The sequence below is a fragment of the Canis lupus genome, chromosome 28, assembly GCF_011100685.1.
Source record: "Canis lupus familiaris isolate Mischka breed German Shepherd chromosome 28, alternate assembly UU_Cfam_GSD_1.0, whole genome shotgun sequence".
Taxonomy (NCBI): Eukaryota; Metazoa; Chordata; class Mammalia; order Carnivora; family Canidae; genus Canis; species Canis lupus.
In genome coordinates, this window is record NC_049249.1 from 16,591,970 (window position 1) to 16,617,161 (window position 25,192).

At 38.4% G+C, this 25,192-nt stretch overlaps 1 protein-coding gene and 1 long non-coding RNA gene across 2 annotated transcripts in view; one reads left to right on the forward strand and one right to left on the reverse strand.

Moving 5' to 3' along the window:
- Window positions 1–3,923, reverse strand: part of COL17A1 (collagen type XVII alpha 1 chain) — a 52,186-nt gene extending 48,263 nt beyond the window's left edge. The window contains exon 1 of the mRNA XM_038578717.1: window positions 3,703–3,923. The gene's annotated coding sequence lies outside the window, so the exon portion shown is untranslated. The remainder of the gene's footprint in view (window positions 1–3,702) is intronic.
- Window positions 3,924–4,016: 93 nt separating this feature from the next.
- LOC119866581 lies at window positions 4,017–14,124 on the forward strand. The gene is made up of 3 exons (XR_005380541.1): window positions 4,017–4,086; window positions 8,337–8,403; window positions 13,807–14,124. It is a non-coding gene; the product is annotated as an uncharacterized LOC119866581 (long non-coding RNA).
- Window positions 14,125–25,192: the final 11,068 nt, after the last annotated feature.

A 25,192-nucleotide genomic window follows, 5' to 3' on the forward strand; every position in this document is an offset into this window, starting at 1 on the left:
AAAAAGAAAAATATTTAAAATCAGAAGGAGAAATGAACACAATCTAACCTGGTTTATATTCTTTCAATGCAATCATAAAATATAATTTTTAAAGGTTTATTTGTTTGTTTTTTAAATGCAGGAAGGGATCCACACAAATGAAAGCATCTAGGGCTAATGAAAGTCATAATGCCTTGAGTGACTTCCTTGCTGAAAACCAAGGCCACGGGAGACCAGCTGCTCAGCTACCCAGTGGAATGAACCAAGATCGGCACAGTTAGCTTCAGGGCCTGGTCGAATGTGCCAACTTCCTGCTCATGGGAGTTTCTTAAATGCAGCTCTAGGCAAAGAATGAGGCATCATGGAAAAACTCCTGACTGGATCTGAGAAGGCACAGAAGGTGGCTTTGGCTCTGGTATGTTTCCCGGAGCCAAAGAGGAGGGGCTGCATAGACAATTTCATAGGGAGTCCAGCCTCTTTAGAAGGCCAAACCTGGCCTGTGTCTGTGTCTGCATTCTGACTACAACCTGTATGACTATTGTAGACCTGTATGACTATTGTCATGAAAACTTACATGCTACCAGATACCGTCTTTGAAATCTTTTGTTTAAGCAGCAATTGCCTCTGGTAACTCTGAAGCCCCCTCTGCCTTTTCTTTCTTTCTTTTTTAATTGGTCATTAGCTGTGGACCAGGAGGCATTTTGGAGATTAAACACTCAAATGCACCTGGCTGCTAGTGGGGAACCACCTAGGGTGGCACTTGAACTGATATGAAATACTATCCGGAAAGGAACTGTTTATAAAAAGCCATGGAAGTTTTACTTCCCACAAGTTATTGTGTATTTTGATCCTCTACAGAAAGCTGCTGCCAGCAGCTGTACATTTGGGTTTGGATGGGTTTATTTGACTCATAGCCAACAAGGCAGACTGATGATGGCTCCAATTGATAAGGCTCTCCATTTCCAGGCAGCAAACCTAGTGAGTGTTTTCTTCTCTCTGTACTCAAAAAAATAACCCACTTTTCTAGGTACTGCTAATCTTTTTCTTAAGTCCTAATGATGGAGCCTTGAGGTATACAGCAAAATGCCAAGAGTTCTCCAACTTCCAGAGGGCACAAGGAGACCACCTGCTAAGAAATCAGATACCCTCCTCCAGGGCCTGGGGGCTTCTTATTAGAAGGTGCTCCGGGAGAGAATGGGTGTGAGGTGGGTGCAGGTGGATGGGCCCCTGTCTCTCTTTCAGCCTGAAGCCCCTCAGATAGCTGTGCCCTTGGCTATCCAGAATGATTTCTTGGGCCTGGAATACACAGGATGGAGTTCTGTTGACTTTACCACTGATAGTCTGAAGTGGCAGGGTTGTGCGGGGAGGTAGATTCCTTTAAACCAGACATAAGACAAAAGTGTTTTTCAATGAGTCATCAAAAGGGAAGTGATGGGTGGAGGCACAAACCTGGTCCCATAGGGACCTACAGTATTCCCACAGACTTCCTTTTTAAACATTCCTCGTGCAGATAGTTTTAAGAAGTGTAAGTTAGGGAAAGGAAAGTTACAAGCCCGGGCACATGCCCCAGCCTGCCTCTCCCAGAGAGCTCACCAGTGTGTTCTTCCCCCAAAACACTACTTAATGGAAGCACTGTCAAGTAGCATAATTTTTAACTCTTTTAATTGTAACTTCTTTGATGTTTGGGCCATTTCACTAGAGTCAAGGAAGAGTAGTAGGTCTCTAGGTTCTCAATTCCAAAATTATGCTAATTTCCACCCGTAGTTCTAAGGGGCTGCTTTGTGGTTATTTCATGGTTAATGTTCTTTAGAAGATGTAGAAAATGATCCCGAGATATTTTCTTATGCAGGAAAAGGCAATTCAAAATCATTTTTCTACTCTTTTGAATTTTTTCTTTCCACTGCATTTAAATGATGTCACATTCACCTAAAACTATTCTATGGGTGGCGAATGTAAAAACAAGGACCAACCACTGTTAGGGACAGTCAGCTCTGACACTGACCTTATTCTAATGACCCATAAGACACTTGCTCTTCACTAAGGAAGGGAGTGGAGAGACTAAGTGTTTTCTAGTTCCTATTTTAAGAATGAATCTTCCTATCCTCTGCTAAGGAAATGCAAGTATTTTTACAGCTTCTATTACTCCCATCTCTGTACGCTTCAAATTTTAAAACAAAACAACAAAATGGTCAAAGCATGAGAAAACCATCCACTACTGTGATCTGTTAACACAGATGAAGCAAGCAGTTTGCTTGCTGGCCAGGAAAACCAGTGCCCTAGGGTGCATTGTCTCAGAGGCTTTTGTCTCTACAAACCTCAGCAAAGGGTGTGCCACCTTGCCCAGGTAGGCATCCTTGATTTCCATACTTTGGGGTTGGGGGAGTTTGGGCACCATCTCTGTGATTCTGTGACTTGTTTACAGCCGTGTTTCAGGAAATCCTGCTGATGTTAATAATAGCGAAGGAGCCAAACCACAGAGACCTAGACTTCTTTTGGGCAAGCATAATCTAAGAATGAGGTTGGTTCTTAGGTGGGATCAGTTTCACGAATCTGAGTTTCTACCCAAGCTTGAAGCAAGGCTCTTTTACAGTCCCCATGTAAACTCTGATCAGATTTGTGTGGGCCTCTTGGAGGGGCACAGAGTAAAGCTGGTGCCTCTGATTCTCTGAAGGGCATCCATCAGGAGCTGACTCAGATCTGTGCCTTAGTTCTAAGACACTCAGATCTGTGCCTCTGTTCTAAGACAGAGCAGATGGGGGTGAGGAGAAACCGTTCAGCTTCTCAAATGACTATCTTTTAAAAACCTCACTCTATTTTATGGACATGAACAAATCTGACCATTAGCTACTGATTAACAGCTACTTGGATGAAGTGATATGCCAGATGCTTTGCCTACACTCCAAAAAGCAAAGTGGTAATTTGTCATCGAGCAGTTAGTGTGGTCGAGTGAGATACTGGAGTTGGTAATTCTCACCCCAAAATGAGTTGGGGGGAGGGGGCAAATTAGCCAGTAAAAGTATATACACAGTTCTCTTTTTCTCTTGGTCTAAATTTGACTCCAGGAAATTCCCGGATGAATTATATCATTTAAGATATTACACTTTACTTTAGATTAGAGGCAGTATGTTGAGAGTGTGATAAACAACCATGTCTGTCCATCCTCTTGAGCTTAATCAGAACCTTCCAGCACAGAGGCCCAGGGAGCACGTCAGCTCCTAGGGCTAAGGGGTTGCTGGTATAAGCTTCCACTTACCTACACTTTAACTTCCCCTTGGAGATATTCTCTGCTGTCAAGGGAAGATAAGGAAATAGTAGTAGAGTAGTAGAAGTAGGAGGGAGGAGAGAGAGCAAGAGAGCTTGAGACTGAAGGAATCATAACTCTATCCCATTCTAAATAAAACTGTTAACATGAGCCATTTAACAATACTGAAAATAATACCAAAAAAGAAAAACAATGTGGCCACGAGACCCCAATTTATTTCAACTGGCCTTTTTCTTCTTCCCCCAGATGAGTCTTTCTTACTGTTCCTTTAAAAGACCCGCCCTAGGCGGACTGCAGAAACTCAAGTAACCTTTTGTGATCAATTAACTGCTTCTGCCACAATGCTTGCACCTTAATAATTTCATATCATTTTCTCCAACAAACACTTAAATTCTCAATAGCAAATGTCCAATCAAAGTCCCAGAAGAAGGGAGGAAGGGTGACTCCCTCCTGCAACTTACCTTCTCTGAGAACTGGTAGGGACTGGAAACAACTTTGAAGAAACCCCCCTCTCTCTTTCTCCTCCTGATGTTTTCTCCAAGACGTTTGCAGGCCCCACTTTTTTTTATCCAGACCCAGCCCAGGTGTGTTAGAGCTGAGTGATCTTTCAAAAATGTTCACCTCTCCTGCTCTCCCCCTTGTTTCTTTCAGTTCTTTGCTCCCTAACAAGTCCTGACAAAGGTGTGTCGGGGTTTACAATTACTCCACCCTTCCAATTATCTGACACTTGCTGCATTTAAAAAAGATCTGCCTCCAGGAATCAAACTTTACAGGAGGCAGAAAGTTTCTCCTACCACAGTCGGCCGATTAACCATTTATGGGTCCATGGGGACAAAGGAACAAAGGTAAAGGAAATGCCCTTCATTAATTTCCTTGTCTTTCATAACCAGGGAACTGCCACAACTCGATATTCCCCTTTCTTGTGGCCAAAGAATTGTAAAAATTCCAAGGAGCAGGACTCATGGTGTGGCCAGGCTTGTGGGGGGCCTGTGGGCAGAGTGTCTGATTCCTCGAAAAACTGTGAACTTGGCAGCATTTATATTCAAGACCTGTTTCTCCTACATCTGCCTTTGCCCTCTTTCCCTCATTCTGACCCAAGCCAGGTCAAGCCCACCTGGAGGAAATGGGTGAACTCATTTAGAATAAGATATGAATGACTTAAAATGTGGAACAATTGCTGGTATAGGGATTCGTTTTTTTAAAAAGGGGCAGCCAGGTTTAATGATATTGACTCCAAAGAGTGAAACATTAGTGAAAGATTTTAGGCATCTAGCCACCAAATAATGGAGAGATAACTGTTGAGGAAGGTTAAGAGACTTTTTGCCGTTCAAATCAGGCCAACACGGTCTCCATACACCCAAAGACAAGTATGGACTCCCAGAAACCATATAGTCTCAGCTACATTCTGTGGAGTCATAAGACTTCTCTAAAGAGTCAATTTACACCAATCTACATAATTCTCATGAATACCTGCTTAGTATCTGGCTTTCCAGGACCCCTGTAGACTAGCTTGAGACTCTTGATATGGGTCATATGGGACATATGAACCTGGAAGTCACTTAGGTGGTATTCTCAGTCCTGAGGGGAGCCGCAGGATTCCTGCAGTATACACTAATGCACGTCTACACCCCATGATTGCCCCAGGGCAATCACCCCATGTAAAAGGGTAGCCAACCACTGAGCACTACTTGCAGGGGTCTTGCTCCTAAGCTCCTAAGTGTGGGGTCCCACACTTCAGAACCCTTTCCATGACCTACAATGTGACACTACTAGGTTCTTGTTTTCTAGGATGTTCCTGCCTACCCAAATAAGTACTCAATATGTCTGCTGTCAATTTCATAGGAGAAGAACACTGGGAATCTGGAAGATGGAGAGCTTTCAGCATAAAACTGAAATGAACCTACATCATTCATTGATTTACTCATTAATTCATGAATTAAGCAAACACATGTTGACTCCTGCTCAGAACCAGAAATTAAAGTGTATGTTGAGAGTTTAGTGGTGAAATACAGACATATTCTCTAACCTTACAGAACTCACAGTCTAGAAGAAGAAGACAGTCCTTACATGTATTACTCTGCTAAGGCTGCCAGGACAAAATTCTGGTGGCTGACACAACAGAAATGAATTTTCTCACAGTTCCAGAGGCTGGAAGTCCAATACCAACATGTCACAGCTAGGTTTCTCCTGAAGCCTCTCCCTTGGCTTGCAGAGTGCTGTCTTCCTGCTGTGTTCTCATGTGGGCTTTGCCAGTTGTCTCACTATGTGTCCTAATTTCTTATAGGGACACAGATTGGATTAGAGCCCATCCTAACAGCCTCATGTTAACTCCTTCATTAAAAGCTCTATCTCCAAATCATCATCACATTCTAAGATACTGGGGGTTAGGTTTCACCATCTGAATTTTAGTGTGTGGGGGGGATAAAATTTATAACAAATGATGTTCATAACAAATAATTATGCATCGATATACAATTAAGAATGTGATAACTATTATAAAGACAGAATGCTGGATTTTATCAGAGAGGAGGAGAGGTCATCCAGAGTAGGGTTCAAAGGGCAAATTCTGCTAAGAAGGTAACATTTAGACTGACAGAGAAAGGTTGAACTGAGGTCATACAGATGAAAGGAGGGGTTGAGACTGTTCTAGAATTTAGACAGAGAAGAAAATATTTGAGAAGGCTCTGAAGTAGAAGAAGCAAAGTAAGTTTGAGGAAAAGTGATGCCAATCTGTGAAAGTATACCAAAGAGATGGTGGCAATGGGAGAGAAGCTAGAGAGAGAGCAGGGGCTAGATTACACAAGGCCTCATTAACCATGGGAGGGAAGTGTTTTTAGGCATTAGGAAAATGTTGTTAAATCGCCATTAGGAAGCAACTCCATACTGGCACTGTGTGGGTGTTTGGATTATTAAGAAAGAAGAGAGACTGGAATTAACGTTTTCTATGGTCTGTTGTGCACCTGATATTTTACATACATTATTTTATTTATTCCCTTTAGCAACCTCTAAGAGGTGTATACTATTATTTTTTTATTTTATAGCTGAGAAAAATGAAATTCAGGGAGATTGAGCAACCAGGCCAAAGATTTTACATCTATTAAGTGGCTCCAGAAAGGGCAGAGGGCCTATAAATGGAGTAAATGATTGATCATATGTATCTGATGAAGCCTCCATACAAAACCAATGGAATGGGGCTCAGAGAGCTTCCAGGTAGGTGAATACATCCGCATACCAGGAGAGTGAGACAGTTCCACGGGGAAAGAAGCTCCCGTGCTCAGACCTTCCCAGACCTCACCCTAAGCATCCCTTCATCTGGCTGTACATATGTATAGTTTATCATATCTTTTAATAGTTAATTAAACATAAATTAGTGTTTCCCTGAGTTCTGTGAGCCGCTCTAGCAAATAATTGAACCAAGGGAGAGGAGGTCATGGGAATCTCTGATTAATTGCCAAGTCGAACAGAAGTTGTGGGTAACCTGAAAACCTATTATCTGTGATTGGCACCTGCAGTGGGGGAGCAGCCTGTGGGACTGAGTCTTTACCCTGTGGGATCTGACAGTCTACAAGAAGACAGTGTCAGAATTGAGTTAAATTGTAGGACACATGGCTGTTGTTGTAGAGCTCCTTGATGTAGGAACCCCCCCATCCCCACCAACATTTGGTGACCAGAGAGTCCAAAGTACTGTGGGCTTAGTAGTGATGTGAGAGTAAAGGAAGACACAAGAGGAGAACTGGGTTGTATGTGTGTGTGTTTTGTTTTGTTTGTTTTATACAATGGCAGAACCTATACTTCATTTAACTCTTGAACTCTCATTTCCCATTGCCTGGTATATCATTAAAATTTAAATATGCCCATAGCTTTGAACTGAAAGAAAATAGGTAATATCAAAATAGATCAGGCTGAGAACAGAAGACAACTTAAATCAGAAAGAAAACCATCTGAATACTGGGGATATTTGCCACCAACAGCATAATGATGTTGGTATAATTTATTGATACATTTAGGTAAATATCTATCTATTAGGACTTACTTTTATATAGTGGTTATAGTTAAATAACCGTGGCAACCACAGACCAGTTATTTAACTATAACCACTATATAGAACCAAACATGCTAATCAACCACTGGAATCAGAATGGCTGTCTTTTCCTGCCCTTGGTGTCCTGTAATAACATAATTCTCCAGGGACAATGGAAAAGTCAGACCCAAACTAGATAAGCCCCAAAGTAATTTATCCAAGATCCTCTAAGCTAACTCAATAGCTAATTGAGTCTGTGAGTATGCGTGCGTGTGTGTGCTGTTTAGAGTCCTGTACTAAGCACTTTGGGAGAGAAGGAAATTAAAAGAATTCAAGTGTTTATATTCCAGTTATTCAATATTCATCATTTATTGTGCTTGGCAAAATCATTTATAAGAAGACATTATCTTGGTACATAGAGTGAAAGAAACCTTATGTTCATTCAACATTCATATATCAAGTTCCTATCATATGTCTGGAACCAGGAGAGTTGTCTTTTAAATGTTTTAAATTAACCAGAAAAAAAGCGAAATTCTTGCTGAAATGAAGGAACAGAGTCAGATTTAGGAAGTAGCAGTGACTAAGACACCGGAAATGTGTTTCTTTTTCCCTGCTTCATTCAGAGCTGTGTTAATGAGTCACATTTAATCAATTTGTAATGGACTAGAGAGAAAATTTCCTTAAGTGGCAACTGGAAAAATATTCATCCTCCCCAAATTGTCTACTGACTTTTAAATAGGTTGGGAAGAAAGGATGCCTATTCACATGTAGCCCAGATTGGCACCTGGTGGCCAGATTCTCATCACTTGCTGAGCAATGTTGAGTATAGGTGGACCCTGTTTTATGTGGCTGCCAAGTTTCTGAAAAGTGATGCATAGATCCACTTTTTGGTGACAGGGTGAATGTTTTTGTTAAATTCACCACCTCATTTAATCTTTGTGAAGACAGATTTTTCTTTCTTTATTTGGTTTAGAGGAATGTAGCCTATAGACGGATTTCTACCAATTTTGTGATCCTCCTTTCATAAAATATCACATGACAGTGACATGTTGTTCTGATGATACTTTCATCTAGGAATCCTGAAGTTTTGGAATATACTTGCCTTGCATTCCTAAGAGACAATAAGAAGTTCACTGAGAAGGTGAGAGAAAATAATTTTATATTTACTGAGATAATTCCAGTACCTACAGTCAGCAGTTCAGCTCTTTTGGAGGATAGTAAATCCATTGCTTTTTTTTTTTTTTTTAATGAATTCCTACATGTTAAAATAAAAATGATACAATAATTATTTGTTGCAGTTTGCTACTATATTTCTAAGACTAGAAGACCATATTTCTGCCTAGCTTTCTCTTTGGTTGCATGTTCTTCTGGATAATAAAACTTCCTTGTAAACAATTATGACAACAGCATATGTCACAGTTTATGGAGCAGTTTGGCTTTTGGAAGGATGCAGCTAAGATACAGTGTATCAACTCCTGCCCTTCACATGTGGGCTTACATTCTCCATCTGCTTTTCCTGTCTATAATGGTTCTTGAATTGTTCCCAAACTGTATTCTTTGCTGCTTTTATTATAATAATAAAGCATGTGGTTTCTTGCTTCCATTTCTAAATTCAGATCTATTCATTCATTTTTTTTTTAATTTTTTTTTTAATTTTTTATTTATTTATGATAGTCACAGAGAGAGAGAGAGAGAGGCAGAGACACAGGCAGAGGGAGAAGCAGGCTCCATGCACCGGGAGCCTGACGTGGGATTCGATCCCGGGTCTCCAGGATCGCGCCCTGGGCCAAAGGCAGGCGCTAAACCACTGCGCCACCCAGGGATCCCCTATTCATTCATTTATCCACTCAGAACCCATAAGTACTTATTGAATGAGTAAACAAGTATCTGTTGAGTGTCTACCCTGAGCAAGGCATTCGGTATATAGGCAGAATTGAGGATGAGATGTAAAACATGCTTTTAAGGAATTTACAATGCAAAAAAAAAAAAAAAAAAGATATATAGATATCCAACTGTGGGCCTCAGCTAATGTTTCATGAAAGAGTTGTCATTTGAGCTGTACTTAAATGGACGGGTGATATTATGAAGCTGAGGATGGAGCTGAAATTTTGAGCACAGAGTCCAACATGAGAGGCACAGACACAGGAAAGAGTAAGGCTTGGGTGGAGGATGGTAAAACATACCATGAAAAAAGAATAGATAAGGAGAGGTTGGAAGGGTATGCCAGCTGGATCATGGGGAATATGAACTGTCAGCCTGAGGAATGTCTATGTTGTTTCATGAGTGAGAGAGATTTATGGGAAGTCAAGGAACGAAATGATGGAAACTGAGTGGAACAAAGATTTATATGGTGACAACGCAGAGTGGACCAAAAGAGACAAGACAGTAAAACCAATAAGGACACCAGGGCAGTAGTTGAGGTGAAAGATAAAGGCTGAAGGTTAGCAAGGCAAAGATTAAAAAAAAAAAAAAAAAAAAGGAAAGGAACAAGGGGGCCAATATCAGGGAGTCTGAGAAAACACAAGACATTTAGTGATTGCTGCTTGGATGAGAAAGAGGATAGAGCTTGGGATGACACCAAGATTTTTCTTTTCTTTTCTTTTCTTTTTTTTTTTTTTTTTTAACACCAAGATTTTTCCAAGCCAGCCACTGACCACAGCAACTTCCCTCCTTTTCTCTTAACTCAAAAGGACTTCTACCTTCTTCAAAAGGCCACCTGTTAGAACTTACAGGAGGATATGGAAAAAAAAAAGATCATTCCCTTGGTTTGGACTTTTCCCTGCCTCTGTTTTGTCCTATGTTCATTACCTAACATACCATCTTTAAAAAAATGGTTTCATTTTCTGTCTTGAAGAATTTAGATAGTAAGATAATATTAAAATATTAGCACATTTGGTAATACATTTAATTAGTTTAAAACCACCATGTGTTATTTTTAACACATGCCCTACTAAATGACTTGTGACTTGTTTCTTTTCTTTTTAAAAATAGTTACTTATTTTTTTTAAAGATTTATTTGAGAGAGAGAAAAGGGGAGTAGGTGCAGAGGGAAAAAAAGTCTCAAGCAGAGTCGAAGCTAAGTGTGGAGCCCTAATGAGGATCAATTTCATGATCCTGAGATCATGACCTAAGTTGAAACTAAGAGTTGGACACTCAATAGACTGCATCACTCAGGTGCCCCTTAATATTTATTTAAGTAATCTCTTCACCCAACGTGGGGCTCCAACTCACAGCCCTGAGATCAAGAGTTCCATGCTCCTCCAACTGAGCCAGCCAGGCACCCTTGTAACTTGTTTCTAATAATTAAATATTTATAAATTACTTTTTATTAAAGACAGCAATGAACCAAAGAACAATATTTGAAGTGTTAGTCTTAACAGTCGCTATCCTGTCATGATCAGAGAAAATATACCCCTTAGATTCCAAAAGATTCCCCATTTATGGAAGAAATGAAAATCCTCCTGTCTGGGCTGGAATTCATTCTTAGTCTTTTGCTTGGAATAGTTTACCTGCCCACCCTGGCAGTGTTAAACCTCTCTAAGAACTGGGGTAAGCCAAGTTATTTGTACTTTATGTGCTCAGAAATTACATGGAAGGAATGTCAGGAAGCATCAAGGAGATGAAAAGTTCAATTGTGCTCAGAGAAAAAAAGATGAGCTCTCAGAAATGAACTACTGAATATAAATATACCAGTTGTTTAAAATGTGTATTAGGTTTGATCCCTATTGAGGAGCAAGGAAAAGCAATTCAACAAAATAGCATGAAGCCACCTGACAGATGGATTTGTGATTGGATTTTAATGGCTTTTATCCCAAAGGTCTGAAATGTCTGCATCAGGTGATGAGCACTCTCTTGTACTATAGGTCATGATTCAGAAGACAGGCTTGGTTCTCATGAAACATGTTCACGCAAGAATTATGTTCATTAAGATGAAGACCACACCCTATTATCTGGTTTGTGGTTACCACTATTTTCCTTACGGGTATATCTCTAGTACACAGACTCACACTGAAAATCATGTCTTATTTTCTGACATGATCATCGACTCAACATTCTAGTGATTATAACAGTCATCTAAAAATTTCCAGACTATTCTTACATTAGTGGTTCCCAACTTGTGTTCTGGGGCCCCTGGTGTTTTAGCCATTTGCCAGAATCAGATGTAAATCATATAATTTAAATTCAGTAAAATTCACCCTTTTTAGTGTCCCATGAGTTTTGATAAATGCATATAGTTGTCTAACTACCACATTCAAGATCTAGAACAATTCTATCACATCCCGAATTCCACTGTGCTCCATTGTAATGCACCCTTATCTCCAGCCCCTGTCAACTACTAATCTGTTTTCTAGTCCTATGGTTTCCCTTTTCCAGGATATCATGTAATGGAATCATACAATACATAGCCTTTTGAACCTGGCTTTTTTGACTCACACCGAAGATTAATCTGTGTTGTGGACATCATTAGTTTGCCTCTTTTTATTACTAAGTAATATTCCATTGTTTGGGTAAAACAATTTTTATACATTCATATTTTGATGGCCATTTGGCTTGTGTCTCATTTTTGTCAATTATTAATAAAGTTGCTTTGGACATTATGTATAGATTTTAAAAAATATTTTATTTATTTATTTGACAGAAAGAGAGAGAGCACAGGGAGGGAGGCAGGCAGTGGGAGAGGGAGGAGCAGACTCCCAGCTGAGCAGGGAGCCAGATGTAGGGCTCCATCCCAGGACCCTGGGATCATGACCCCAGCCAACGGCAGATGCTTAACCAACTGAGCCACCCAGGTGCCCCCATTATGTACAGATTTTGTATGAACGTAAGTTTTTATTTTCTTTGGCAAATACCTATGAGTGGAATGTTGACCTAGATAAATGTAGAATTTGACTTAAGAAACTGACAAATTGTTTTTGAAAATATTTGTACCATTTTGCATTTCCACCAGTCATATATGAGAGTTCTTATTGTTCCACATCTTTGTCAGCTCTTAATATTGTTCATTTATTTGGTTTTAGTCATTTTGATAAATGTGGAGTGATATTGCATCATGCCTTTCTCTGTTGACTAAGATGTGGACCATCATTTCATGTGTTTATTTACCATTCATGTATTTTCTTCGGTGAAGTGTCTGTTCACATTTTTGCCCATTTTCAAATTGGGTTGGTTTCTTGTTACTGAATTTTGAAAATTCTCTACATATTCTTGGCATAAATTCTTTTTGAGATAGGTGTTTTTGCAAATATTTATTTCATCCCAATCTGTGGTTAGGCTTGCCATTTTCTCTTTTCTTTTCTTTTCTTTTTTTCTTTTCTTTTCTTTTCTTTTCTTTTCTTTTCTTTTCTTTTCTTTTCTTTTCTTTCTTTTCTTTCTTTCTTTCTTTCTTTTTTTAAGATTTTATTTATTTATTTGAGAGAGAGAGAGCATGAGTGGGAGGTGGGGGCAGAGTGAGAGACACAAACTCAAGCAGACTCGATGCTGAGCATGGAGCCCAAAGTGGAGCTCAGTCTCACCATCCTGACATTATGACCTGAGCCAAAATCAAGAGTTGGCCACTTAACCAATCGAGACACCCAGGCACCCCTGCTGTCTTTAATTTTACTTATATACAAGCGTACACTATATATATAAAGCATAACCATACATAATTGAATATGTTGTTGGTATTAATATTTTGAACAAACTGTTGTCTGTTAGATCAATAGGTAATAAGAAAAATAGAGGTTTTAATTTCACGTTCATTTATTCCTTTTTGAATATTCTTCCTTACTTTATGTAGACCTTAATTTCTGACCTATATAATTTTCTTCTTCTGTACAAAACTTCTTTTAACATTTCTTGAAAGGGAAGTCTAGTGGTAATTCATTCTTTCAATTTTTGTTTGTCTGGGAAAGTCCATATTTCTCACTGACCCCTTTTGTTATCATGCTTATAGAAGAGTAGATTGCAGTAATGATATCCAGTCATAATTTCTGTGATCTCATTTGAGACTGGTTCATTGTGCAGATCTGTTTTTTCAGTAGTAACATTAAGTATTTTTTTTTTTAGCAACATTAAGTATTAAGCATGACATGTGTTCTTTGTTGCAGTATTTAAGCTTTATCTTCTAGGAAAGATGCACACACAGGGTGATTTGTTTTAGAACTATTAATTTCATCTTTCTAATCTACAAAAGAATGCAAATCATTAATAGGGTGGTGAGTGTTAACAGACTTTGGAACTACGAAGAGGATTTGATCAAGGATTTCCAGAGTATTTGGAAGGAGGAGTGGGCAGTACACGTCGACTTATTACCACGACTCTATGCACAGTGTTCTGTATATATAGACTGAGAATGTATTACCTGTTATGGTGGTCATGGTGGTAGCCTCCCAATTCTATTACCAAACTCTTCATCTTAACCCATTGCCCTTGTTAATGATGGATTTAGGAAGGAAATGTGACTCATTTGTGGTTGATTGTACATGAAGAAAGTCTATCTAGGGATTTTTGGGAAAGGCTTATTTCTTATAAGGAGACAAGTGATAACCTTTTCCTTTTTCAGGATGTTGTTATGTCTGGATATGATGTGGAACTGCTAAAACACTATAGCCACAAGAGCACCACAGTGAGGAGATGAGAAATGAAAACATCCTTGTTCCTCATGACAACACCGAGTGTCAGATTAAATAGTCATGGAGCCACCCTATCTCTGGACTCCTTGTATGTTGAGATTATAAACTTCCTTATCATTTAAGGCAATTCGAGTTGGTATTTTCAGCTATTGGAGTTGAAAGCATCCTCACTGATACATAATTGTAAATAATGGTATTCTCCAAACTTAGATGCATAATAAGTAATGATATTGTCTAAATATACACAGATGCTGTTGTGAATAATAAAATGTAAATTCATTTTAAGTGTTAATGAAGTCAAAGTATTCCTCTGGCATTGCCTAATTTTTTTTTAAAGATTTTATTTATTTATTCATGAGAGAGAGAGAGAGAGGCAGAGACACAGGCAGAGGGAGAAGCAGGCTCCATGCACGGAGCCTGATCCTGATGTGGGACTCAATCCCAGACTCTGGGATCACGCTGTGGACTGAAAGCAGGCGCTAAACTGCTGAGCCACCCAGGGATCCCCCACATTACCTAATTTTTTAATCAATTGGTTCCAAAGGTACAAATATTATCATGTGGAACTCTGTAAAGTGCTTTGACCTTAAGAAGAGATATTCACATTTCAAAGGTTGAGAGTGAGTCACTCAAATGTAAAGATTCAACTATAGCTCTCTCCTTGTCAAGACCATAAGTACACAAGATTTACAAGTACCAATTCTCTAAAGATGCTAGAATATTTGAGATTAATTTTAGTAAAAATTGGCATACTTTTAATGTTAATACCATAAAATTTTGGAACTCAAGAGGTCTTAGAGATCACCTACAGATAATGAAAAAGAGAAAACTGAGACCCAAAGAAATGAAATATATTATTGAATGTCATTAATGGTAGAGTCAGGATTAAGATGTAGGTTTTTGTTTGCTTGTTTTGCTATGGCTTTTGGGGAAATGTTCAAGAGAGCTGTTTGGGGCTCTTAACCATCCTCACTACTGAGGAGCTTGAAGGATTACCAAACATTGTGGACTAGGCATGTGCCTCTAATATTCTGTGCAGGTTTTAGCAATTCTCAGTGATGAACCTAAGCAGAAAAACCCTGCTCTTCATGATTTTACCATCCATTCATTTGTCTTGGGGGAAAGAAGTAACCTCAGACATTCTACATTCTAACAAGATACTTGAAAGGGCAGGATAGTTAGTGTGGCATAAAATCAAATGTATTTTATAAGGTAATTTTTTGCTATGTACTTTATATTTATCAGACTATGGTTACTTCATCTATATTAAATAAAGCAGCCATAGCTGAAAGAATATGTGAAATGGGGTACTAACACGTAAAAGAAAATGTTATCATTTCTGATTTTCTCAAATCCTCCACCTCTTTGGCCTATAGAGGACTTAAAGTTTTATTTTTTTTAAGATTTTATTTATTCATGAGAAAGAGAGAGAGAGAAAAAGAGAGAGAGAGGCAGAGACATAGGCAGAGGTAGAAGCAGGTTCCATGGAGGGAGCCTGATGTGGGACTTGATCCTGGGACTCCAGGATCACACCCTGTGCTGAAGGCGGCGCTAAATCGCTGAGCCACCCAGGCTGCCCAGACTTGTTTTAAATGGCCAAAAAATGATAAAGATCCAACAACCCAATGCTAAGTATCACTGTTCATCGGGAAAATGAAATATCTATAATGATATATGACCTCACACAAAATAGCTAAAATCAGCAACAGAAAGATTCATTCAACAAAATGAATCTCACACAAAATAGCTAAAATCAGCAACAGAAAGATTCATTCAACAAGTGTTGGTGAGGATGTAGAGAAAGAGGAAACCTCTTGCACTGCTGGTGGGAATGCAAATTGGGGCAGCCAGTAGAAAACAGTGTGCGGGTTCCTCAAAAAGTTAAAAATAGAGCTACCTAAGGTCCAGCAATTGCACTACCAGGTATTACCCAATGAATAAAAAAATTCTAGTTCAAAGGGACACATGCACCCCAATGTTTATAGCAGCATTATCTACAATAGCCAAATTATGGAAACAGCCCAAGTGTCTATTGCCTGATGAATGAATGAATAAAGATATCTCTCTCTCTCTCTCTCTCTCTCTCTCACTCACACACACACACACACACACACAGGAATATTACTGAGCCATAAAAAAAGAATGAAAGATTGCCATTTGCAATTACATGGATGGAGCTAAAGAGTATAGTGCTAAGTGAAATAAGTCAGTCAAAGAAAGACAAATGTCATATGATTTCACTGACATATGGAATTTAAGAAACAAATGAGCCAAGGGGAAAAAGAGAGAGAGGGGGGAAGGCAAACCAAGAAACAGACTCTTAACTATATAGAACAAACTGATGGTGACCAGAGGGGAGGTGAGTGGGAGGATGAGAGAAACAGGAGATTGGGATTAAGTAGGGCACTTGATGTGATGAGCACCAGGTATTATATGGAATTGTTGAATCACTATATTATATATGTGAAACTAATACGACATTGCATACTAATTAACTGGAATTTAAATTTAAAAAAGAGAGAGAGGAAGAAAAGAAACATTGTTAAAAAAAATCCAATAGTCCTCTTTTCCCAGAACTGATAAGAAGCAACTTTAATTTCACTATAGTTATTTTATAATAATCTCATGTAACTTGGAAGAGTATCATAAATAAGGTTCAGGTCATCAATAATAATACATTACCATAATTGAAACAACATTTTAATAGGCAATTTTGGAGGGAAGTAGACAATCTAAACACAAAATCTGGAAAAACAATCCTAGACTGAGTAGAGAGATCTGAGTTGATTGCAGCCGTATTGACTTAACTATATATAGAACCTTATACCAACATTCAAGGCTTCCTGTGTTCTTAGCAGTAATCTGTGGCTAGAGAGCCGTGTTCTTGGCAAAGGAAAAACACAAAAGGGGACTTTTCCTTTAAAGGGATAAAAATGCCGCAGGTGTGTGATCTTTGGGTTTCCATTTTTGGTTTGTCTGAGTTAACTCAGACATCTGAGAAAGAGCTGGGAAAGTTAGGTTGTTTATGTAAACCTTAATTTACCTATCAGACTCAGGATTTTTTAGGTTAGAAGAGAGATACAAATGGGTGACTGATGAAAGACAGGAGAGTTTCCTCTGATTCTCAAACAAATGGGGTTGGGAGTTAGGGTAGTGTGGGAGGGAATTTCCATTAGTTCAAGATCTGATAAGTCAAAGGGGATTTTACCACAAAAGCTAGGGAGAGATTTTGAAATATAAAGTTAATTTTGTCAGATCTCACACGGCCAAGAATCCTCACAGCAATTATCTCCTTGTGCTCTCAGAAAAGCCCATCAGACTGCCAGCTTTATTAAAGTCTGCACACTATCCCAGAATACCATCAGGCTTGTTCTAGGAAATGCAGGGGAAGAAATGCAGCAATCATTGGCTATTTAGCAAAATCAGCATAGTGTTAAGCCTGACAATAAAGCTAAAAAGTTTAGGCTTCTTGTGACAACTTGGGCAGGAGGCCTTGCAGGTAGTCCCAGATTTTCTGTCCCCATGTAGAGATGGAGACTGTTTTGCTCCTGGACATCAGAGTCCAGTTAGAGAAAGAAGAATACAAGTCAGAAAAGCTAATCTTACCCTATGGGCAAGACTGGCTGGAACAATTTGGTATCAACAGATCTTCAAGGTCCAATTACAAATTGAATGCCTGTGGACACCATCCTGGTTAGTCTGTTTAATGAAACTGAGGAGCCAATCTTACCTCATTTCCCACATAGGACACTTGACTTGTCCTTTGGACCTCCTCAGCCCCTGCTCATACTCTTTCTGCATCACTAACACTTGAATGCACCTGTTTGTTTTCTTAAAGTCCTTGGAGAAATGGGCTGGGTTTTATCTTTTTTACTCCATTCCCAACACCAAACACAGTACCTATCATATAACAGGCATTCAAAAATCTTCCTGTTTTCCTAAACTCCTGATTTGTATTCCCAACTGGTACCATCTACCTCCATGCACATCCTGTGGGCACTTCAACCTCCACATGCTAAAACCCAGACCTGTCCTGCTACCCTCACCCTCCACCGCATCCCCTTCTCTCGGCCATGTCCCTGATGCTGTATTCATGTTTGTGTCTACAGCCCCTGGTCTGTATCAGGCTCACTGTAGTAGTGAGAAAAGATTCATTCCAAGTGGAATGAGAAATAAGGAAAAAGAGAACACAAGAAGTATGAGGAAGAAAAGTAAAATGCAGAAGGGAGTCATGAAGTAACACAGAAAACAAGAGGAGAAGCAGAGGGAAGAGGAGGATGATACGCAGGAAGGTGAGAAGGATAATTTAGATTGGTTTTCCCTAAATTGGGAGGGATAGGATGCATCTAGAGCCCTCAACAGAAGAGCTAGAACATTCTTCCAATTTCTTCCACTCCCTTCCAGTATTTTCTTAACTGCTTCCAATTTGGGTTAGACTCTCAATGTTTCATGAGCGATACGAGAGAAAGGACTTGTGGGCATGTTTCCACCTCCTCAGCCATTCCTGGATGCACAGATAATATCAGCAGCTGGGCTCTTTTCCACTGTGGAGCCTGATAACAGGTGAAAATAAAGTGTGATTAGACTCTTCATTCTTAACGTAGGAGTTCTTGAGATCAGGCTCTGAAATGAAGATTTGAAACAAAGTTAGGTTTCATTTGCTTTTCCCATGGGGGATGACTCTCTATTTTGCCTTAGGTGGGTTGAAAGGACAAGATCTTGCTTGCTTTTCTGGTCCTAGAGTTTTTACAGTCTTGTAAATTTTTGTATGTTTTCTTTTTGGGTTCTATTGCCAGCTTATTCTAAGTCTGATGCTCTAATCTCTTTGAGTGATGACATGTCATAACTGTAACCCCAAGACATTTTCAGGTAAAGGCAAGATGCAGGCACTCCTTAATTTTATTTGTGGGAGGTACATTCTAGCCCACAGGGAAATGCATAAGAAATATTCAGTCATTGTAAGGAGCTTGGTCAAATCGTGCTGACATTTGGTAGTTGCAAAGTGTGTTTAGATCGGTGAAAAAGAGCATTTTCCAGAGAAATTAAAAATTATCTTTTTTTTCAATGCTTGTTCCCAAAAGAGGTTTAAAGGATTCCTTTGATTTTTTTTTTTAAACCAGTGAAAGCACCTGGTATTCCTAAGGCAGCCATCCTTACATGCTGAGTATCAATCTATACACCCCAGATTCCTGGCATCCCTGGGAGAGGTTTTTCTATTGGAATGGAGAATTTTACTGAAATATAAATGGGAAAGAGTTTGTAAACTAACTCCCTCAGCACATGAGGCATGACGTGAAAACCAGCTACAGGAGGTCCCTTCCTGCTAAAAGTCCTGGCCCAGAGACTTAAAGGATATTCTTTCTTGCAATCTTTTAAACAAAACAGTACAAGTCCTCATAATAATAAATTATTTACATGACAAAAACTCTATTAAAATATTTTGGTATATTTCTGATATAAATGAATATTAAAAAAAAGAACCATTCAGCTTGTTGCCTTCAGGCATGGTGCTCGCAAAGAAATTAGGCAACAGTATAGTTAAGGCTCAGTGGAGTCCCATACAATGCACAGGATTGTCCAAAAAAATTGGAGTTCAGGGGTAAGAATCCTTTTCATGTAAGAAGAACAACACATTCTTTTTTTTTTTTTTTTTTTTTTTTTTTAAGTAGGCTCCATACACAGCGTGGAGCCCAGTGTGAGGCTCAAACTCACAACCCCAAAATCAAGACCTGAGATGAAATCAACAGCCAGATGCTTAGCCAACTGAGCCACCCAGGTGCCCCAACACATTCATTTTTCTTTTTTTAAGATTGTATTTATTTAATCATGAAAGATCCACAGAGAGAGAGAGGGAGAGAGGCACAGGCACAGGCAGAGGGAGAAGCAGGCTCCATGCAGGGAACCTGATGCGGGACTCGATTCCAGGTCTCCAGGATCTGGCCCTGGGCTAAAGGCGGCGCTAAACCGCTGAGCCACCAGGCTGCCCCATATTCATTTTTAATAAAACAAATGACATCCCCCATACAACAGAAAAAGTGAGTGCACAGTTCAATCTTACATAAGTTGGATATTCCACAAATCATTAACTGCATGGATGGACACTGCATTCCGTTAACATTGTTTATAGTTGTGCAGCTCTGTTTACCTGAACACACCTGAGAACTTTGTACGTTAAAAGGCAGCTAACAGCGTTTGACAGAAAACAGATGCAGCCTCAGGGGCAGAAGCCCTTTGGTATCTCACAGACCTTCTCAGCTACATCTGAACTCCAAGATCACAGTTTATCACTGGGTAAGAATATTTTCAGAAAAGGATAAGTCTATATATTTGCTATTTTATTTTTAAAGATTTTATTTATTTATTTATTTATTTATTTATTTATTTATTTATTTATTTTTTACTAACTGGAATTTAAATAAAAATTTGAAACAACATCAAGAAGAAAGAAAAAGTGGTTTTCTTTTCTTACAGTTCTAAATAATTCCTCATGATCTTGTTGTTTTAATATTCTCCATGGAGAAAAAGCTCATTAAGCCTAGGATCATTAGATGTCAATCTAATCCTTTCCAATGTTTTGGTTTAGTAAAATTCGTATTATAATGAGACCACACGAGTGGTAATTTCTATATAATTTCACTTAAAATGTTTGTAAACTCATCCTGCCTCATGACAACTTTGAATTGCCTTTGATTTTTTCTTGACTTTGGATTTCATTAGTTCTATTTACAGATTGTGTTTATATGACATGGTTTTTTTGGTTGTTTCTGAACACATTTGGTGTTTCTGCTTTCTCTTCTTCTAATATATAATCAACACTCCTGGTATGTTGTTCTTTTCAATGACTGAAAAGTGGGTTTATCTCTAATCTGGTGCTCATAATCACACATCCAACAAAGTTCACTCTAAGACCAAATTGCAGTCATTAGATTTTCCACATTAGTCCTGAATACTTACTAGCAGCCACCACTATTTGCTTCTTTATGAACGAAGGCAGTTGAGAACAGTTATCTTCCTTTCTAAGTCATTTCTAAGGTGCTACCCTGAGGAAAGCAGGGGGAGGAGCAGAGGGAAAATCTGCCATCCAGACCTCCAGGTTGAATACGGTTGATATTCACATATTAATACATATTAAGGTATATCAAGCCTTTTGAGATGACTGTACCAGGAGTAAGAACTTGCACATCCTGTCTTGAGTCTTGTGTTGATTCAGAGCATGACTCAGTGATCCTCAGTGTGGGGGCTGAGGGTTGATGGTTCATGGCAGGTCCTCCCTGAAACATAATAATAGAATATTGCGCTGGAATATTGACACATCTTCTAACTGGCATAGACAAATGCAAGGTAGGCTATCTCTGAAATTTCAGACCTAGGAAGCAATGTTTTTTGCCCAGTACTTGGCACTAAATCCTTAACTTGATGTTACTTAAACCACTGGCTGATAACATAAAAAGAAATTTATATCCTCTCTGGAAAATAGCTATAGTTATAAAAAAGACAAAATCAACCAGCAATGGGAAAAAATAATCATTATAGAAACTGTATGAAGCTAATAAACTAAATACCAATTTAAGTTAAAAATAACATGTAAAATCCATTCTATTATAAAGGTAGATACATGTCATTATGCATTTGTCAAAACCCATAGAATGCACATCACAAAGAATGAACTGCAATGTAAACTATGCACTTCACTTAAGAATAAGTATCAATACTGGCTTACAATTATAACAAATGTATCACACTAATGATGCAAGATGCCAGTCATTGAGGAAACTGGTTGGTAGGGAGAGAAAACGGGGGATATATGGGAACTTTGTACTTCCTGCTCAATTTTTCTATAAACTTAGAAGCGTTCTAAATAATAAAGACTATTAATAAACAATTTTTCATATTCAATGAGTACATATAATATAGCTATGTAGAAATGCTTGTTGCTACCTCAAAACTTTGGAACTTGAAAAACGAATAAATCTTGAAGCATGAAGAGAAAGTTATTGATTCATGGGCTGCTTGTCTTTTGTTTTCATTGCTTTAAAAAAATACACACATACAGAAAGTTACACAAATTATAATAATACAGCTTAATGAATAATCACAAAGCGAACATACCTTCCTAACCACTATCTGGGGCAACAAATAGAACTTCACCAGCCCATAGCAATTCCACTTTTCAGGAACTTTTAGTACCATAAATTAATTCTGTGGGTTTTTGAAATGATTAGGATGGAATTACATGATAATAATCTTTTGTGTATGACTTCTTTGGCTCAACATCATAAGATCCATATTGTCATGTGTAATGCTGTGCAGCTTCCATTGTATTACATGTTATTTATATATTGACATTTGAATTGTTTCAGTATATGTGCCTCAGAAAGCCAGCACATTTGAATTGTTGCAGACTTTGACTATTATGAAAAATGCTACCACTTTCTTATACATATCTTTTGTTGCACATGTGCACAAAGTTCCTCCTGGACCTATACCTTGAAGTGCACTTGCTAGGTTATAGGGTATGTACACATTTAATTTTAGTAACTAATGCTAGGTATTTCACAAGAGTTTACATTCCCACTAGCAGTGTGTAAGAGCTTCAGTTGGTCTGTATTTGATTCAGACTTCCTCTCCCTCTGCTCCCCTACTACACTGACTTCTCTCAAATAAATAAGTAAATCTTTAAAAATAAATAAATAAAAGATCCTTCTTTCTTAGCATATCTCCTTAGTGTTATCTTTATCATAAATCAAGTCTCTACTTCTACATGAGTATATTTTGGACTATGCTTCACTATTATCCATCTCTTTGCTTCGATTCCACAGCGCCTAGATATCAAGATATCTTTTTTTTTTTAAAAGATTTTATTTATTTATTTGACAGAGAGAAAGAGAAACTGCACGAGTAGGGGAAGCAGCAGGCAGAGGGAGAGGGAGAAGCAGACTTCCTGCTGAGCAGGGAGCACAACACAGGACTTGATTCCTGGGATCGTGACCTGAGCTGAAGGCAAATTCTTAACTAACTGAACTACCCAGGTGCTCTTCAAGATATCTTGATATCAATGAGGTTAATACCTTGTTCTCTTTCTTTAGTTCCTCTTTTTTTTTTTTTTTTTCCCCAATGCCTCTTGGCCATTTTTGGGTCTTTGCATTTCCACTTAAACTTTACAATGAGCCTGCCATACACATACACAACATCTACTATGAATTTTTAAAAATGGAAATTGCACAAAATCCATATACCAATTTGAGGGAACTCAACATCTTTAAAATGTAGTCTTTCAATTCAGGAGCCTTTGTCTATGTCTCTACTTATTAAGCTCTATGAGTTCTTAGGATGATGTTATACAGCTGTATGTATTTTATAGTTTATATGCTTTACAAACATACTGTTAATATGTTTTAATGGTTATTGTTTATATGCTTATATGTTTTATAAATACAGACTTGATATGTTCCACAATTTTATTTAACATGAATTAGTATTTAACTTTCTCAAATGCTTTTTATTAACCATCTATTTAGATGGTCATATGAATTTTTTTTTCGATCAATACGGTGAACTATGTTGATTATCAAGTGCTAAAATAGCATTATACTCCTGTAATAAACCCATTTTGGTTGTTCTTATACATTTCATGATTTGATTTGTTTAGGAATAAAAAATATTAAGATTCTAATTCCTTAAGTTCAATGTTGATAGAGCATAGAAAAAGATTTTGTGGACTGAAGGATTTATTTCTGGTATGTTTAGCAATATCAGGGCTTATATATCTACAATAAGAAAAAGTTTTCCAGGAAATTCTTCAAAGGGGATTGTAAATTTACTTTGTTTAAAGCTAAGGCTAACCATCGAGCTTTTCTTATAAATCCAACTGTAGTCTGGGTACAGAAGCCTTAGGAAGAAAGATTGTTACTCCTAATTTTTGTTAGGGTGTCCGATTCACTTCATAACAATGAAGCCAGCACTTGAGATAAGAAATTAATAAAAATACAAACAATGAAACTGTTGTGCATGATCCTTCAATGTGAAGCATTACTTGCAAAAATGAAACTGAGTTAAACAGAAGTGTTCATCCAGGCCTTCAGCAGTATGAAGTATCTGGAGAAGCCTAGACTTGGGTCTCAGAATTCATGTCATGTTCTTTGAGCCATTTTATTTGTGTCTGGAGAATGAGATTTCCAAATCCTTTTCTTCCATGTCTCCAAATTAACATGGAAGACTTATTGAGTGGGTAAACATGGAAGAAGTAATACTGGGCCCTATTGTAGAGATGAGGACTGCCCAAGGCTATTCAACGGATGGGCTTTGTGCTGTACTCAGAAATCAGTCATACCAGCCAACACCTAGAAATGTGCTAGACTCACCTACTTATCAAGAACAAGCGTCGATAAATTACTCTGAGCCTCAGAGAATTTATGAGAGGAAAATGAGTCAAGATTTAGTCATTCATTTTCCAAAGCTTGAGCAGCTACCTTGAACAGCACTGTTCTCTCTTCTTGGGGATGACTAGTACAGAGCATAGGCTAAAGCAGGATGTGTTTCCTCTATGTTCCCAATTCTTCTTACTCTCACTCTTTAGGACATCATCATATATAATGACTCTCAGAGATACAGATGTACTTATCCATTCACAGAGTGTAGCATAAGTGAAGAAGTGTCTAGCAACTTAGATTTCAGTTTTAAAAAAACAATTCTGTATTTTTTAATAAATTTATTTTTTATTGGTGTTCAATTTGCCAACATATAGAATAACACCCGGTGCTCATCCCATCAAGTGCCCCCCTCAGTGCCTGTCACCCAGTCACCTCCACCCCTGCCCACCTCCCCTTCCCCCACCCCTAGTTCGTTTCCCAGAGTTAGGAGTCTCTCATGTTCTGTCTCCCTCCCTGATATTTCCCACTCATTTTTTCTTCTTTCCCCTTTATTCCCTTTCACTACCCTTTATATTCCCCAAATGAATGAGACCATACAATGTCCTTCTCCGATTGACTTATTTCACTCAGCATAATATCCTCCAGTTCCATCCACATCGAAGCAATGGTGGGTATTTGTCGTTTCTAATGGCTGAGAAATATTCCGTTGTATACATAAACCACATCTTTTGTATTTTTAAGGCAATATTCCTTCTAATATAATAGGGGATTAGGAGAGGAACACTGGGATTCCCAGACACTGGGATAGTTTAGTAAAGTCTAAAGGGTGCCCTAAAATTCAAGACACTAAAGCTTTAGACTATGGGATGCTGGTAATAGCAGACCATGTGCTTCTACTAGTGGTCAAGTATGGTGATGATATGGTGCTCTTGGCAGAACAGAAAAA